General features: G+C 47.3%; 1 long non-coding RNA gene across 1 annotated transcript in view; it reads right to left on the bottom strand.

The window, feature by feature from the left end:
* LOC143773654 (uncharacterized) overlaps positions 1–14,577 on the bottom strand; it is a 370,734-nt gene that overhangs the window by 5,459 nt on the left and 350,698 nt on the right. The window lies entirely within an intron of this gene.

Below are 14,577 nucleotides of genomic sequence, written 5' to 3'. Positions count from 1 at the left end.
TCCCTGCAGAAGGTATCATGCAGATTTTGATCAGACTTTTTATCTGAGGGTCCATATCTGTATCCCCCCTTGGGAGTAGGAGTAGAGTGGACGGGTTGAGGACTGTGCATCTGGAGATGGTGACATTGTTGGGCAGGAGTAGAGAGCACTGGAGGCGAAGATGCCTGGCGGTGGAGAGATGTTTTAGCTGGGTTTGGTTGAGGATTGCCGAGATGTCATGCAGAGCCAGGATTTCCAATGGTTTTTCCAATGATGTCAGTAGTCCTATCCAGGAGGGCGTGTGCTGCAACTGCTGCTCTCATGCGGGAGGAAGAGGCTCCCCTTGCAACTGGATCCAGGCAAGCTGAAAAGTAGTCCGAAAGTCTCTGCTTTCCCCCCTGAAGCTGCGTCAGGACTCCAGTAGCAAGGCCTTTTTTCCTCATCAAGTAGAGACGGAATGGCTTCTCGTAGTCAGATAGACCTAGTGCTAGCGCTGAGACTACAGAGCTTTTTAACTTCTTGAACGAACTGAAGGCCACATCTGTCTGGAGGAACGGGGTCACGCTGACGTATTCGCACAGAGGCTGCATTAGGACGGAAGCTGTCATGGTTCTCAATGGCAAGAGACCGTAGTAAAGCATACAAAAGGACTAGCTCTTGGAAGATGGGAACTAGAGCTGACTGTGAGCTAAACCTACCGCACAACTAACAGTGGCCGGGTAGCGTGCCTACGTTTTATCCCTAGACGCCCAGCGCCAGCCGGAGAACTGACTGACCCTAGCAGAGGAAAATACAGACCTGGCTTACCTCTAGAGAAATTTTCCCCAAAAGGCAGACAGTAGCCCCCACATATAATGTCGGTGATTTTAGAGGAAATTGACATACGAAGTATGAAGATAGGTTTAGCAAATTGAGGTCCGCTTACTAGATAGTAGGAAGACAGAAAAGGGAACTACACAGTCAGCTGAAAACCCTTTCAAAACACCATCCTGAAATTACTTTAAGACTCTAATATCAACTCATGACACCAGAGTGGCAATTTCAGCTCACAAGAGCTTCCAGCCTCAGAAATATTCAAACACAGAGAACTGGAACAAAAATGCAAAACAAACTTAGGACTACAAGTCCAACTTAGCTGATAGTAGTCTAGGAGCAGGAACATGCAACAGAAAGGCTTCTGGTAACATTGTTGGCCGGCATAGAAATGACTGAGGAGCAAGGCTAAATAGACAACTCCCACATCCTGATGGAAACAGGTGAACAGAGGAGATGAAGCACATAAGTGCAGTACCACCAGAAACCACCGGGGGAGCCCAGAAACCAAATTCACAACAGTACCCCCCCCTCAAGGAGGGGGCACCGAACCCTCACCAGAACCACCAGGGCGATCAGGATGAGCCCTATGAAAGGCACGGACCAAATCGGAGGCATGAACATCAGAGGCTGTCACCCAAGAGTTATCCTCCTGACCGTAGCCCTTCCACTTGACCAGATACTGAAGTCTCCGTCTGGAAACACGGGAGTCCAAGATCTTCTCGACAACGTACTCCAACTCACCCTCAACCAACACCGGAGCAGGAGGCTCAACGGAAGGCACAACCGGTACCTCATACCTGCGCAACAATGACCGATGGAAGACATTATGAATAGAAAAAGATGCAGGGAGGTCCAAACGAAAGGACACAGGGTTAAGAATCTCCAATATCTTGTACGGGCCGATGAACCGAGGCTTAAACTTAGGAGAAGAAACCTTCATAGGGACAAAACGAGAAGATAACCACACCAAGTCCCCAACACAAAGACGAGGACCAACACGACGACGGCGGTTGGCAAAATGCTGAGTCTTCTCCTGGGACAACTTCAAATTGTCCACCACATGCCCCCAAATCTGATGCAACCTCTCCACCACAGCATCCACTCCAGGACAATCCGAAGACTCCACCTGACCGGAAGAGAAACGAGGATGAAACCCCGAATTACAGAAGAAAGGAGAAACCAAGGTGGCAGAACTAGCCCGATTATTGAGGGCCAACTCCGCCAAGGGCAAAAAGGCAACCCAATCATCCTGATCCGCAGACACAAAACACCTCAAATAAGTCTCCAAGGTCTGATTAGTTCGCTCGGTCTGGCCATTAGTCTGAGGGTGGAAAGCAGACGAAAAAGACAAATCAATGCCCATCCTAGCACAGAACGCTCGCCAAAATCTAGACACGAATTGGGCTCCCCTGTCAGAAACGATATTCTCAGGAATACCATGCAAGCGCACCACATTTTGAAAAAACAGAGGAACCAGCTCGGATGAGGAAGGCAATTTAGGCAAGGGAACCAAATGGACCATCTTAGAGAAACGGTCACACACCACCCAGATGACAGACATCTTCTGAGAAACAGGGAGATCAGAAATAAAATCCATGGAGATGTGAGTCCAAGGCCTCTTCGGAATAGGCAAGGATAACAACAATCCACTAGCCTGAGAACAACAAGGCTTGGCCCGAGCACAAACATCACAAGACTGCACAAAACCTCGCACATCTCGCGACAGGGAAGGCCACCAGAAGGACCTAGCCACCAAATCCCTGGTACCAAAGATTCCAGGATGACCTGCTAACGCAGAAGAATGGACCTCCGAGATGACTCTACTGGCCCAATCATCAGGAACAAACAATCTACCAGGCGGGCAACGATCAGGTCTATCCGCCTGAAACTCCTGCAAGACCCGTCGCAAATCTGGGGAAACAGCAGATAATATCACTCCATCCTTAAGGATACCTGTAGGTTCAGAATTACCAGGGGAATCAGGCTCAAAACTCCTAGAAAGGGCATCCGCCTTCACATTTTTAGAACCCGGTAGGTAAGAAACCACAAAATTAAACCGAGAGAAAAATAACGACCAGCGCGCCTGTCTAGGATTCAGGCGCCTGGCGGACTCAAGATAAATCAAATTCTTGTGGTCGGTCAATACCACCACCCGATGTCTAGCCCCCTCAAGCCAATGACGCCACTCCTCAAAAGCCCACTTCATAGCCAAGAGCTCCCGATTACCAATATCATAATTTTGCTCAGCGGGCGAAAACTTACGAGAAAAGAACGCACAAGGTCTCATCACGGAGCAGTCGGAACTTTTCTGCGACAAAACCGCCCCAGCTCCGATTTCTGAAGCGTCGACCTCAACCTGAAAAGGAAGAGTAACATCAGGCTGACGCAATACAGGGGCGGAAGAAAAGCGGCGCTTAAGCTCCCGAAAGGCCTCCACAGCCGCAGGGGACCACTCAGCAACATCAGCACCCTTCTTAGTCAAATCAGTCAACGGTTTAGCGACATCAGAAAAACCAGTTATAAATCGACGATAAAAATTAGCAAAGCCCAAAAACTTCTGAAGGCTCTTAAGAGAAGAGGGTTGCGTCCAATCACAAATAGCCTGAACCTTGACAGGGTCCATCTCAATGGAAGAGGGGGAAAAAATGTACCCCAAAAACGAAATCTTTTGAACCCCAAAAACGCACTTAGAACCCTTTACACACAAGGAATTAGAGCGCAAAACCTGAAAAACTCTCCTGACCTGTTGGACATGAGAGTCCCAGTCATCCGAAAAAATCAAAATATCATCCAGATACACAATCAAAAATTTATCCAAATATTCACGGAAAATGTCATGCATAAAGGACTGAAAGACTGAAGGGGCATTTGAAAGACCAAAAGGCATTACTAAATACTCAAAATGGCCCTCAGGCGTATTAAATGCGGTTTTCCACTCATCCCCCTGCTTAATTCGCACTAAATTATACGCCCCACGAAGATCAATCTTAGAGAACCACTTGGCCCCCTTTATTCGAGCAAACAAATCAGTAAGCAGTGGCAAAGGATACTGATATTTAACCGTGATTTTATTCAAAAGCCGATAATCAATACACGGCCTCAAAGAGCCATCTTTTTTAGATACAAAGAAAAAACCGGCTCCTAAGGGAGATGACGAAGGACGAATATGTCCCTTTTCCAAGGACTCCTTAATATATTCCCGCATAGCAGCATGTTCAGGCACAGATAGATTAAATAAACGACCCTTTGGAAACTTACTGCCCGGAATCAGATCTATTGTACAATCGCAATCTCTGTGCGGAGGTAGTGAACCAAGTTTAGGCTCCTCAAAAACGTCACGATAATCAGATAAAAATTCCGGAATCTCAGAGGGAATAGATGACGAAATGGAAACCAAAGGTACGTCCCCATGAGTCCCCTGACATCCCCAGCTTAACACAGACATTGCTTTCCAGTCGAGGACTGGGTTATGAGATTGCAGCCATGGCAATCCAAGCACCAACACATCATGCAGATTATACAACACAAGGAAGCGAATAATCTCCTGGTGATCCGGATTAATACGCATAGTTACTTGTGTCCAGTATTGTGGTTTATTACTAGCCAATGGCGTGGAGTCAATACCCTTCAGAGGTATAGGAACTTCCAGAGGCTCTAAATTAAACCCACAGCGTTTGGCAAAGGACCAATCCATAAGACTCAAAGCGGCGCCAGAGTCGACATAGGCGTCCGCGGTAATAGACGATAAAGAGCAAATCAGGGTCACAGATAGAATAAACTTAGACTGTAAAGTGCCAATTGAAACAGACTTATCAACCTTCTTAGTACGTTTAGAGCATGCTGATATAACATGAGTTGAATCACCACAATAGAAGCATAACCCATTTTTTCGCCTAAAATTCTGTCGTTCGCTTCTGGACAGAATTCTATCACATTGCATTATCTCTGGCGCCTTCTCAGTAGACACCGCCAAATGGTGCACAGGTTTGCGCTCCCGCAAACGCCGATCAATCTGAATAGCCATTGTCATGGACTCATTCAGACCTGTAGGCACAGGGAACCCCACCATAACATCCTTAATGGCATCAGAGAGACCCTCTCTGAAATTCGCCGCCAGGGCGCACTCATTCCACTGAGTAAGCACAGACCACTTACGAAATTTTTGGCAGTATATTTCAGCCTCATCTTGCCCTTGAGACAGGGCCATTAAGGCTTTTTCAGCCTGAATCTCTAAATGAGGTTCCTCATAAAGCCTGAATCTCCAGGTTAGGTTCCTCATAGAGCAATCCCAGTGCCAGGAAAAACGCATCCACATTGAGCAACGCAGGATCCCCTGGTGTCAAAGCAAATGCCCAGTCCTGAGGGTCGCCCCGGAGCAAGGAAATTACAATCCTGACCTGCTGTGCAGGATCTCCAGCGGAGCGAGATCTCAGAGACAAAAATAATTTACAATTATGTTTGAAATTCTGGAAGCGAGATCTATCCCCGGAGAAAAATTCAGGTTAAGGAATTCTAGGTTCAGATATAGGAGCATGAATAACAAAATCCTGTAAACTTTGCACCTTCCCAGCGAGATTATCCAAACCTGTAGCTAAACTCTGAGGATCCATATTAATCAGGTGAAATCAGAACCATTCAAGGATTAGAAGGAGAGAGAGACGAAGGCTGCAGTAAGCAGAGATGCTAGTGAATCAACTAATGAGCAAACTCAGGAAAAAAAAAAAAAAAAAATTCTCTGCAGACTTCTTTTCTCTCCTTTCTTCTGCCAATTATTTTAACCCTTGGCTGGCCAAACTGTCATGGTTCTCAATGGCAAGAGACCGTAGTAAAGCATACAAAAGGACTAGCTCTTGGAAGATGGGAACTAGAGCTGACTGTGAGCTAAACCTACCGCACAACTAACAGTGGCCGGGTAGCGTGCCTACGTTTTATCCCTAGACGCCCAGCGCCAGCCGGAGAACTGACTGACCCTAGCAGAGGAAAATACAGACCTGGCTTACCTCTAGAGAAATTTTCTTCAAAAGGCAGACAGTAGCCCCCACATATAATGTCGGTGATTTTAGAGGAAATTGACATACGAAGTATGAACATAGGTTTAGCAAATTGAGGTCCGCTTACTAGATAGTAGGAAGACAGAAAAGGGAACTACACAGTCAGCTGAAAACCCTTTCAAAACACCATCCTGAAATTACTTTAAGACTCTAATATCAACTCATGACACCAGAGTGGCAATTTCAGCTCACAAGAGCTTCCAGCCTCAGAAATATTCAAACACAGAGAACTGGAACAAAAATGCAAAACAAACTTAGGACTACAAGTCCAACTTAGCTGATAGTAGTCTAGGAGCAGGAACATGCAACAGAAAGGCTTCTGGTAACATTGTTGGCCGGCATAGAAATGACTGAGGAGCAAGGCTAAATAGACAACTCCCACATCCTGATGGAAACAGGTGAACAGAGGAGATGAAGCACATAAGTGCAGTACCACCAGAAACCACCGGGGGAGCCCAGAAACCAAATTCACAACAGGAAGCATCAGGGATCCAGGCTCTGCAATACGAAACTAGACCAAGGAAGGCCTGTAGCACCTTTGGAGTTGTCGGAGGGACCATCTTCTCCACTGTGGTCTTCCGGTCATCTGTCAGACGTTTCGCCTGGTGAGCAATACAGTGTCTCTGGAACGTAACTTGCTTCAGACACCACTGGACTTTGTTCTTTGAGATCTTGCAGTGCTGCTCCGCCAGGTAGAGTAGGAGATACAAGGAAAGGGCTTTACACGTGTCAAAGTCAACTGCACAAAGGAGTAGATTGTCCATGTATTGTAGCAGGGTTACTTCTGCTTGTTCTGTGACTCAGTTGGTGAGGACTGTGGACATTGCTCTGGTGAACTGTGGAGGGCTGTTCTGGGCCCACTGTGGCATCACTGTCCATGTGTGGTGTCCCCCCTGGTGCATTAAGGCAAACAGGAACTGGTCTTCCGGATGAAGGGGAACACTGAAGAAAACATTAGCCAGGTTGTTCAGTGTGAACACTTTTGCTGTGGCAGGCACATTTGAGAGCAGAGTGTGCGGATTCGGCATAAATGCAGTTTCAAACACCGTGGCGTCATTCACAGCTCTCAGGTCATATACCATTCTGAACTTGGCTGGCTCTCCTTTTACAGTCTTTTTCTTGATGGGGAAAAGCGGGGTATTGCAAGGCGATGTGCGAGGAACAATGATTCCTATTTCCAGGTAGACCTTCAGTTGGTCAGAGGCAGCTTGACTCTAGGCCTGGCCTGGGCCTTACGAGGGTATGGGGTACATGGCTTGAGTGACACCCGTACGGGGGCAACTTGAGGTTTTCTCATGTGCTGGGGTCCCTTAGACCAGAGGTCCCCAACCGCCGGTCCGCGGACCAGGACCGGGCCATTGGGGTTTTTCAGCTGACAGCTACCGTATATACTCGAGTATAAGCCGAGATTTTCAGCCCAAATTTTTGGGCTGAAAGTGCCCCCTCGGCTTATACTCGAGTCACGGTCGGCGGTGGGGTCGGCGGGTGAGGGGGAGAGGGCGCTGAGGCATACTTACCTAGTCCCGGCGATCCTGACGCTCCCTCTGCCCATCCCACGGTCTCCGGGTGCAACAGCTCTTCCCCTGTACAGCGGTCACGTGGGACCGCTCATTAGAGAAATGAATAGGCTGCTCCACCTCCCATAGGGGCGGAGCCGCATAATTCATTTCTCTAATCAGGGGTAACGGTGACCGCTGATAGAGGAAGAGGCTGCGGCACCGAAGACCAGCTGTCCGGGGGAAGGAGCGGGACGCCGGGAGCAGGTAAGTATTACATAGTCACCTGTCCTCGTTCCACACGCCGGGCGCTGTCTCCATCTTCCCGGCGTCTCTCCTCACTGACTGTGCAGGTCAGAGGGCGCGATGACGCATATAGTGTGCGCGCCGCCCTCTGCCTGATCAGTCAGTGCGGAGAGACGCCGGGACCGGACGCTGAGGAGCTGCAAGCAAGAGAGGTGAGTATGTCATTTATTATTTTTATTGCAGCAGCAGCACAGCTATGGGGCAATAATGGACGGTGCAGAGCACTATATGGCACAGCTATGGGGCAATAATAAACGGTGCAGAGCACTGTATGGCACAGCTATGGGGCAATAATGGTGCAGAGCACTGTATGGCACAGCTATGGGGCAATAATGGTGCAGAGCACTGTATGGCACAGCTATGGGGCAATAATGGTGCAGAGCACTATATGGCACAGCTATGGGGCAATAATGGTGCAGAGCACTGTATGGCACAGCTATGGGGCAATAATGGTGCAGAGCACTGTATGGCACAGCTATGGGGCAATAATGGCGCAGAGCACTGTATGGCACAGCTATGGGGCAATAATGGTGCAGAGCACTGTATGGCACAGCTATGGGGCAATAATGGTGCAGAGCACTATATGGCACAGCTATGGGGCAATAATGGTGCAGAGCACTGTATGGCACAGCTATGGGGCAATAATGGTGCAGAGCACTATATGGCACAGCTATGGGGCAATTATGAACGGTGCAGAGCACTATATGGCACAGCTATGGGGCAATTATGAACGGTGCAGAGCACTGTATGGCACAGCTATGGGGCAATAATAAACGGTGCAGAGCACTGTATGGCACAGCTATGGGGCAATAATGGTGCAGAGCACTATATGGCACAGCTATGGGGCAATAATGGTGCAGAGCACCAGGGAAACAAGCATGGTGCTCCCACTCATTCTAAACCTATGGTAAGTTGAATCACATTCTCATTATAAATGTCATAATTATATGATAAGTATGCACTAAGCTCCATCCCTCCATAACCCCACCCCCATATGACCAAAGCCCCGCCCCTGCCCCACCCCCACCGGGCCATGGAAAACTGGTCTTGCTTAAAGCCGGTCCCTGGTGCAAAAAAGGTTGGGGACCTCTGCCTTAGACCATAGACTTTCTGGTACTACATCCAGTACCTCCTTGGGTAGGCCTCATCGATTGTTTAATGTTCTTGTAGGGCCGCCAGCATGACTCTTCTCGGGTCAGGGATGAAGAAAGTGTCACTGTCCCATCTTCCTGGAACACTGTGGTTGCCTTCAGCTTCTGCAGTAGGTTCGCTCCCAGCAGGTTGAGTGGCAGGTCCTTTACACCACAAACTGGGACAGGATAGAGTGTCCTGGCTGAGTGCACACGCTCAGTGGCTTTGTAAGCTGAGAATGTCTGACTTGACCATCAATGCCCATGCGAGACACAGAGGATTCTGATAGGCAGGTGGGATCAGCGAGTTCCACAGGTGTCATCACACTTCTGGCTGCACCACTTTGGATCTGACAACGCCATCCACTTTAAGGGTAATTTGAGGTATTGGTCCTGCAGATGAAGTTTTACATGTCAGGAGCGTAGTGTCTTGCGAACCTGGCTTGCTTGCCGCTGTCCTTTGGATGGGGTACTTCACTGCTTTCTGCACTTCTTCCTTGACCTGTTTCTCTGGACCAACTCTTGGGTTGCATGGGTCCAGTCTCTTCGGGGGCGTGGGTGCTTTGCACTGGTTCTGGTAATGGACAAACTTGCCACAGATGTAACACTTGACACTTCTTCTGTCTTTGTAGGGTGGTTGCGCTTCCAGGTTAGTAGTCACCATGAGAGGGGCCGTCCTCTGCAATCCTGGTTGGTACTCGGTCCCTTTGGCTACTATGGACAATGGCATGATGGGCACTGTAGCGGCAGCGGGGTCCGGCCTGCTGATTGAAGCTGCGGTGGTAAGATGGGGCCTGCAGGTGCATTCGTGGCGAGGCCCGGGGGTGCCATGAGACCGGCGGCTGCATCCAACCCAAGGTCTTGGGGCATTACAGGGGCTGTGGCTGCATCTGCCATCACTTCTTCCCCCTGCTCCAACATAGCTTCTCCCCTTTGCTAACCTTATTGAGGTCGGTGTCTCCTCTCTGGAGTCTGCAGCAGTTCTTCCGGTGTGTTGATCGGCACTTTGCAGCATCTTCACCTCTGGCTTCCCTTCTGGCGTTCTCAGCAGCACGGCACCCTTTTCCTTCTTTGTGCTCTTTTGTGGTGCTATAATGGTGGCAATTTTGGTGACAATCGGCAATAAACAGTCTCCTAGGCGCACATAAAACATTTTTTCTGGGTCAGTCCACTGCTATTGACCTGTTCTCAGGCCTAGCCACTATCAGTGGTTTCCTGATTGGCTGTCTCAGTCCATGCACAAAGGCCTGTGCCAACATTTGCCTGTGTATCTGGTCATGAATGGTGAGGCCCAAGTCTTGGAATACTTGCATTACTCCATCACTCTGCCATGAAACTTCTTCACAGACTCTGTCCTTTCCTGACTCATGTCATGTAAGCTGAGGGCCTGTCCGGCCAGCCTGCCTTTGGTCCACTCTCTGAGCTGTTATATTAGCTGTGGCCCTGACTCCCAAGCGTGTACATCTAATTCTGCTGGAAATTTGAATTGTTCCTTCATGATTGGCCAGAGTGCATCACCTGCTTCTATTTTCATCCATGGCCCAGAGATCATTCCAGCTGGCTGCATATGTTTGCTGCTTCTGCTACTTTCTTCGGTAAAATGGCATGGGATGCATCCCTGGGTCTGGAAGATTGTCACCTGACTTGGGGTGGAGTGCACATAGTGTAATGGTGGTGCTTCTATCTGCCCCTGCATTCTTGGTGCCTGTGGGTTTCTTTTCTAGTACTGGACAGCATGTATGATGTTCCCTCTTCATCTTCATCAGAGGAATAGTTGTGATAGCTTGTACTGGGGTCGTACACTGACTGATATTGGACTTAGAAGTTGCTTTTTTATGTGAGGATGTCTCCCCCCTTGCTGAAGCTGTGATGGATTAGGCTTATAGTTCTATGTTGGTGTGAATGTAGGCAGCTCTGACCGGTGCTGAAGTTGTACATTATCAATACATGGTGATATCAAAGTTCATGTAAAACCTTAAGGGTTACAATATTATTGACTGTGAAATGAGGTAACGGAGGATCTGTCAGTGAGCTCATTCTGATATCATTCCTCCCCCCTCTGCACCCAGGGCTGAGCTGTCTGCTACCTGATGTGTCTGGGGGCTGCCCACTGCATTGTGTGTAGGGGGATTTTCACTTTCTTTCCCCAATATCACAACTGGCAATGGCTGGACTGTGCCTGGGGCATAGAAGGGAAATCTTGTGCTGTAAGCACCATATTGTTTGAATTGGGCGTTGGCCCAGCCGGCAACGAAGAGGAAAAAAAAGGAAGAAGAAGAAGGAGGAGCGGTTGATGAGTGAGACAAAGGAATAGTAGGAGGGGAGAGATAATGTGGACAAGAGGGAGGAGAAGAGAGGAGTGGAGAAGGAGGGGAGAGAGAGGGTGAGGAGAGATGGGTGTGGAGAAGGAAAAGAAGGAGGAGAAAGGTGTGGTGGGGGAGTGGAGAAGGAGGGAGGAGAAGATGGAGGGTATGGAGGAGAGAGATAGAGAGGGGGAGAGAGAGAAGAGAAAAGTGTGGAGGAAGAGGAGAGGAAAGGAGAGAGAGAGAGAGAAGAATGTGGAGAGAAAAGACTGACAGAGAAAAAGGAGGATAGAGGAGAACAACAAGAATAATAGAGAGGAGCAATTATGCCTTCTCCCTGTAGGGAGAGACGGGGCGCGCCACATACTGTGCAAAAATAACTACCTACTGCGCAGATTCTCCCGTCTCATACCCACAAAAATCACTTCCTGGTTTGCTCACATAACTTTCTGTACCACCTAAACGATGTAAGCTCTGCTGCCACTTCATACCATGTATTAGTATTCAGCAATCTAACATCAGCTAACTTCCCTTATTTTCCTTTCTACGTCATGCCATTCCGCAGCTTGAAGTCTGCCATTCTAATGAATTTCACGTACTTTATACCTTCCAAAATCTTCACATACTTAACACCTTCGTGTTCTGCCACTATGTAGGGGCTGTTTGCTCATCAGGAAATAAAAGACTCTCCTGTTGCTTGGCCACTTTATTCCCCATGGCAAAAGCAAAAAAATGAAAAACACACAAAAATGAAAAAAAAACGGTACTAAAAATAACTTCTAAAAATGAGTATATAAAGCTCTAAGAAAAACCCAAAACGATAAGAAAAACCGTCAAAAACTCAGTTGACAACCAAAAACTCAAAATTATGATACAAAAGGAAAGAATAAAAACTTTTTCCCAAAAAAAGTAAAAAGGTAAAGAGATTGAAGATTGAGGAAAACTTAATTAAAAAACTTTAAAATGCCGCAAAAAGAAAAAGACCCTTTAAAAGAGTAAAAAAAAATAAAAATTAAAACGGCTTTTCTCTTCTCCTTTTTTCTTTTAGAATCTCTGCGCTCAAATACAGTCAGAGACACACTTCCTCTTTTCGTTCCGTATGCTATTGCAATCAATGTCACTAAAATCACGTATCTGAAAACACGTATGTCACACCAAAAATGATAGATACAATTTGTTTCTTCACAAATAGCTACACATAGCCAGCATTGCAGCTGAAAACAGTCAGGGAAAAAAAAAACAGATGTGACAGTGTGATTTACAATGCATCTCTGCTTCAGCTGAAAAAAGAGGAAGTTCAAGAGAGAGGAAAAAAAAACAAAAACCAAAACTTTCTTTTACTATTTCATGCTTCTTAAAGAAGCAACACTTGACAGACAGAAACAGATAGACAATCCGAGAGATGCCCTTTTAAATTCTGTGACACATGCAGGTTGCGCTGGGAACAGACTACTGCCAATCGCACTGGATGCACCTGCGCCCGGGCCACCTGAGTGAGTGAAAAGCACAACAAGCGGGAAATCTACCACCCCGGTCCGGACGTCCTGACTGGCCGCCGGCTACGGGAATCGGTGGCAGCCCTCAAAGCTATCACCATCCGAGCCTGGAACATGGAACTGCCTGTCCCGAGACCTTCTGTCTCTCCTATTGCACGGGAATCTGTGATAGCTTATTCAGCGATTTGACCTCCTGCTGTCCGTTACCCAGCCACCATAAACAAAAGTCACTTTTTCCTTCTTCTCTCGGATTTTACACAAACATAGAACACATACACGGCACACAGCAGACACCTCCCAGGGTTTGGATTCGTGGCTACGGACTTTTTACACTACCTGGGTGGTGACCACACCTGACCGGCAAGAGGTATAGACCCGGACTGGGCACAGGGGACTTTCAGGTAAGATGATAACATTTTCTTACCTTACTTATGGAGCTGCGCAGTCTCCGCCCGTGAACCAAGTCCATGGCAACACCTCCATCTCTCCGGTCAGTAGTGGGTCCCCGTGTGCGTTTCATCCATGCCCCACGTTGGGTGCCATTATGTTATGGAAATATTTGGGTTGGATAAATCTTATCCCTGTGTGTGCTGCGGCCGCTCCCAATTAGACTGAGTATTTTGAGCGCTCATCAAGAATGGACTGTACACAACTGTGACAGAACAACATTCCATCAATACTGATACTTTATTGTACATACATAGTTTTAAATTTTCACATAGAAAGGAGTGGTTAGGGGTTGTCAGGGGTGGTTAGTTAATTACCATATTGTCTAGCTCCTCTGTCATTGGTTATCTAAACATATATGGAATATTGTGATTAATGCTCATATGACAGCGGATTAAGCAACTGAACTTGAGTTCTGAATCTAGGACAAAGTGGAGACATCTGATCAGCAGTCACAAAACATCTGACACTGTTCTGCTTTTGGGATAGAAAACCCCATATGATCTGTCTGGGTTATATCAGTTCGTGTCAGCCATTTTAAACCATTGATTATAATGTATATATTAGCTGTGAGCATATAAGTATATATATGATTGTAGAGGAGTATACATGCAAGTGAGATCTACATGATATATATATTTCTATCACAATTCTCTATGGTGTTAAGGTCAGGCGAGTTTGCTGGCCAGTCAAGCACAGTAATACTGTTGTTTTTAAACCAGGTATTGGTACTTTTGCCAGCGTGGACAGGTGCCAAGTCCTGCTGGAAAATGAAATTTCCATCTCCAGAAAGCTTGTCGGCAGAGGGAAGCATGAAGTGCTCTAAAATTGCCTGGTAGATGGCTGCGCTGACTTTGGTCTTGACAAAACACAGTGGGCCTACACCAGCAGATTACACGGCTCCCCAAACCATCACTGATTGTGGAAACTTCACACTAGACCTCAAGCAGCATGGATTGTCTGTCTTTGCACTTTTCCTCCAGACTCTGGGATCTTGATTTCCAAGGTCTAGTGTGAAGTATCCACAATCTATGATAGTTTCGGGTGTCATGTCATCTGCTGGTGTAGATCCACTGTGTTTTATCAAGACCAAAGTCAGCGCAGCCATTTACCAGGAAATTTTAGAGCACTTCATGCTTCCCTCTGCCGACAAGCTTATTGGAGATAGAAATTTCATACTCCAGCAGGACTTGGCACCTGTCCACACTGCCAAAAGTAGCAATTCCTGGTTTAAAAACAACAGTATCACTGTGCTTGATTGGCCAGCAAACTTGCCTGACCTTAACCCCATAGAGAATCTATGGGGTATTGTCAAAAGGAAGATGAGAGACACCAGACTCAACAACGCAGATGAGCTGAAGGCTGCTTTCAAAGCAACCTGGGCTTCCATAACACCTCAGCAGTGCCACAGACTGATTGCATCCATGCCACGCTGCATTGATGCAGTAATTGATGCAAAAGGAGTCATGACCAAGTATTGAGTGCATTTACTGAACATACATTTCAGTAGGCCAACATTTCGGATTTTAAAATCATTTTTTTCAAGCTAGTGT

This window comes from Ranitomeya variabilis, chromosome 5, assembly GCF_051348905.1.
Source record: "Ranitomeya variabilis isolate aRanVar5 chromosome 5, aRanVar5.hap1, whole genome shotgun sequence".
Taxonomy (NCBI): Eukaryota; Metazoa; Chordata; class Amphibia; order Anura; family Dendrobatidae; genus Ranitomeya; species Ranitomeya variabilis.
The sequence above is the reverse complement of the archived record's forward strand: the minus strand, read 5'-3'. Positions and strand labels throughout refer to the sequence as shown.